The following is a 4,359-nucleotide window of genomic DNA, read 5'->3' as shown; positions in this document are numbered from 1 at the left end:
CCATTTAAAATCACCAAACATATGATGCAGTTCAGGAGTAAAAGGAGGAAGCTTATGAGAGAATTCAGAAGGAAATACCCCAATATGAAATTATTTTAGTCTAAGAAACAATAAAACCTGAGAAAAAAAACCCTACTTTGTATTTTTATTAAGATTGAAGAATACTTGGCATTTTTAAGGTAAAGAGGACAAAATCAGCAAAAAAAAGTTTTGGGTGAAAATGTGACTTAAACATTTAAACTTTAAAATTATAAAGAGAGAGACACTAAAAGCATCCTGGGGGAAATGCCACGCCTGGGTTCCGATGTCCTCACGCCCTTCAGGTGTCAGCTCCAGGTCACCTCACCTGTGTGGCCTTCCTGAGCCTTCCCTCATGCACCGGGAGCCCCTTCCCACACCGTTCTTGTTTTCTTCTCCTCACTCTGTAATGTGCAATATTCCTCACTGCTTACTGGCTTATCGCTTGTCCCGGCCAAGGGAAGACAGGCCTCCCTTGGTTTGTTCCTGGTTCTTTCACTGCATTATCAGAACCATCCATCACACATTGAAGCTGCTCACAAATTATCTGTAAGATAAAGAAATGAGGCATCCCTAGCTAAAACCATTGCATCAGCAAGGGGGCAGCCTGTCCTTCCAGGAATGAAATAACTGTTTGTTTTCAGAGTCTATTGCAGGAAGACCACACTATAAACAGTGCTCATCTCTAATAAGCCAGCTCTTTTTTTTTTTTTTTAATATATTTTATTGATTTTTTTACAGAGAGGAAGGGAAGAGGGATAGAGAGTTCGAAACATCAATGAGAGAGAAACATCGACCAGCTGCCTCCTGCACACCCACTGTGGTGGATGTGCCCGCAACCAAGGTACATGCCCCTGACCGGAATCGAACCCCGGGACCCTTCAGTCCACAGGCCGACACTCTATATCCACTGAGCCAAACCGGTCAGGGCCAAGCCAGCTCTTTAGGAAGTATCCTTTCATGTTAAATTATTTTGAATCCCTTAAGTAAAATCACATCCGCTTCACTGAGTTTTCAGTGCATAAGTCCTGAACTTCATGTCCCTCCAATGCTTTTACATAGCTATTATCATCTTTACCATAGTATTTGTTATCCGGGGTGCACATCATACTCAATTATGAATATGTGACAAAATTACAAAGGACCAGGGCCTCCCTACACCAACTAAAAGTGAATTTCTGAGTAGGACCTAGGTATTTATAATATTTAAAAACTCTTTGGGAGATCCTGGTATAAGTCAATGTTGAAATCCATTGCTTACCCCCTTCTCTCTTTCTCTAGAATACCTAATGTTTTTCTGTTTTACCCACAAAAGGCCGCTGCTTATTCAAACCCATGACAATCTTACTACATTTTTTTGCTGCTTGTTTTATCAGCTACTAGCAGACATATACTAAAATCTACCATGGTTATTACTGATTTATCTATTTCACCATTTAATTCACTAATTCATTATTTATACCTTCAGAAATTATTTTATTAGGTGCAAAGAAATTCAGAATTTTATAACTTTCTTGTGTACTGATTACTTTTTATTATGAAATATCCCTCTTTACCTCCCTATTTATATCTCTTAATGACTTTTTGCATTAGATGCTATTGCGCTATTTCCATATAATGCCCATATAAGTGTTTTTCATTAGTTTACGTTCAGTCATTCTATGTGTTTCTATTTAAAGTGTCTCTTTTAAAACTGCATCAGTTAAATATATTACAAGCAGTCTGACAGTGTCTTGTCATATAATAATGCATTTGCCACATAATACAATATATCATATATAATTACATATAAAATATTTATAATATATTCAGCTGACAATTCTTATTCTTAATTGGAATATTTAGTCTATCTATGTTTAATGTAATGAAAATATATTTGGTTTAAAATTTGTTCCTATTTATCTTACATGTTTTATGCTTCTTTCCCTTTTTTTAAAAAATCCTAAAATAAGTATGTATTTATTTTAGAGAGAGAGGAAGAAGAGAGAGAGAAAGAGAAACATTGATTGATTGCCTCCTGTACCCACGCTCCAACTGGGGATCAAACCCGCAACTTCACAACCTTTTGGTGTAGGGAAAAAGGTTCCAACCAATTGAGCAACCTGGGCAGGGTTCCTCGTTTCTTGATTTTACTCAATCAAGTAATATAATTATTTTCATTTCTCTCCTCTATTGGCTTGCTAATTTATAAATTTTTATTGCTTAGTTTATTAAGAGTTATATATTTTTATATTATCCATTTTCCCCCTCTAACTATAATATGTAGAATGTCAAAGATGATCCCCTTTTCCCTCTCATGGTTCCCATGCAGAGCGCTTTTTCTTAAGCACACCCATGGCCTTTCTATCAGCCCTATACTTCCTCTTCCCGCAGAAATTGTAAGTTCTCATTCTGCCCTAGCTGACTGTTATATGTGGAGGAATAATTTGCCATGTTTTACTCAACTGTCACTGTTCTTTCTGGGAATGGGGTCTTCCCACAAAACCCAAAAGTTATCTTTTCCCCCAGACTTTTATTTACCCAGGACTCTCTTCTATCATTGATAAAAATTCTGTCTCAATCATTGATAAAATCCCTGAGTGAGTAAAGCTGATATCAAGGACCTGTGTTAAGATATTGATAAGACTTGCTGTCACCTTGTCAGCCAGCTTGTTTTATCACTAATAACGGCCATATTTTTGCCTCAATCTTTATTCCTTTGTTTTACATCTCAAATTTCTTGCCATCCAGATTGTATCATTGATAAAAATTCTGTCTCAATCATTGATAAAATCCCTGAGTGAGTAAAGCTGATATCAAGGACCTGTGTTAAGATATTGATAAGACTTGATGTCACCTTGTCAGCCAGCTTGTTTTATCACTAATAACGGCCATATTTTTGCCTCAATCTTTATTCCTTTGTTTTACATCTCATATTTCTTGCCATCCAGATTGAGAAGATTAGTTTTTAGAATTCTGAAAGACAGACACCTCTGTAAAGACTACTTACTGTGATCTTATATGAATCATTTGGTCCAGATCTCAGAAGAATAGCAAAGAATACAGAAGAAAATAGAAGAAACTCCAAGATTCTGAAGTCTGCTAACAGTGTCTCTGCCGGAAGTCGGTCCATCCTTGCTGCTTGACACAGTCATTGCAGGGAAGAAACATCTGCACAGCATGTTTCAAGGGACCTGGCATATATGGCATACTGTTCTTAATATGTTTGCTCCCCTTCTTGGCCCTATGTGTTTTAACCAAGGTCACCTCTCCGAGAAAGGTTGTTTCCTCAGGTAGGGATTTTACCCTGAATTTAGGGAGGGAATAAAACCCCTTAACTAAGTGTCAGGCGGGTAGTTAATCACTTTAACTACGAATAATCACGCTTAAGCTACATAATCTTTACTCCCTGGAATGGAGATAAGAAACGCCCTAACCTTTGGAATAGAAATTGATAGGATTAAAATCAACTGGTATAAATACAGATGTAACAAGACAATAAAACACAGAACCTGGCTGGAGAACCTGAAGAACCTGGTTGGAGAACCAACTATGCTGATCAACTGAACGCTGCCTCCATGTCCTTCATTTTTTGCCGACTCTTTCCACACCTTTGGTAACCCCTGGACCTGCTGGGGTTGGACCCCAACAAATGGCGCACCTCCCGCTCGCCCGGCCCAAGTCCCTGCTGCAGAAGCTGCAGAGCTCCTTCCAGGCGGCCTGGCTGCAGGACTTCCCCTGGCTGCGCTACTGCAAGGACACCGGCCTCATGTCCTGCAGCTGGTGCCAGAAGACCCCCACGGACCTCCCCCCCGGGGGCCATGACGAGCTGTCTCGAGGGACCTGCAACTACAAGAAAACCCTGCTCCTGCGGCACCACGTCTCCACAGAGCACAAGCTCCACGAAGCCAAAGCCCAGGAATCAGAAATACCTTCAGAAGAGGGATACTGTGACTTTAATAGTAGGCCAAATGAAAACTCTTATTGCTATCAACTTCTTCAACAATTAAATGAGCAGAGAAAGAAAGGTATTCTTTGTGATGTCAGCATTGTGGTGAGCGGAAAAATCTTTAAAGCTCATAAGAACATCCTGGTTGCAGGCAGCCGTTTCTTTAAGACTTTATATTGCTTTTCCAACAAAGAAAGCCCTAACCAAAACAATACTACCCACTTAGATATTGCTGCAGTTCAAGGTTTCTCTGTCATCTTGGACTTCCTGTACTCTGGTAACCTGGTGCTCACAAGCCAAAATGCCATTGAAGTGATGACCGTGGCCAGCTATCTGCAAATGAGCGAAGTTGTTCAGACTTGCCGAAATTTCATTAAAGATGCCTTAAATATAAGCATTAAATCTGAAGCTCC

At 39.5% G+C, this 4,359-nt stretch overlaps 1 pseudogene; it reads left to right on the top strand.

Annotated features, from left to right (window-relative positions):
• The first annotated feature begins 3,649 nt into the window (after positions 1-3,649).
• LOC102258836 overlaps positions 3,650-4,359 on the top strand; it is a 2,244-nt pseudogene continuing 1,534 nt past the window's right edge.

The sequence above is a fragment of the Myotis brandtii genome, unplaced genomic scaffold (genome assembly GCF_000412655.1).
Source record: "Myotis brandtii unplaced genomic scaffold, ASM41265v1 scaffold356, whole genome shotgun sequence".
NCBI classification, from domain to species: domain Eukaryota; kingdom Metazoa; phylum Chordata; class Mammalia; order Chiroptera; family Vespertilionidae; genus Myotis; species Myotis brandtii.
The sequence above is the reverse complement of the archived record's forward strand: the minus strand, read 5'-3'. Positions and strand labels throughout refer to the sequence as shown.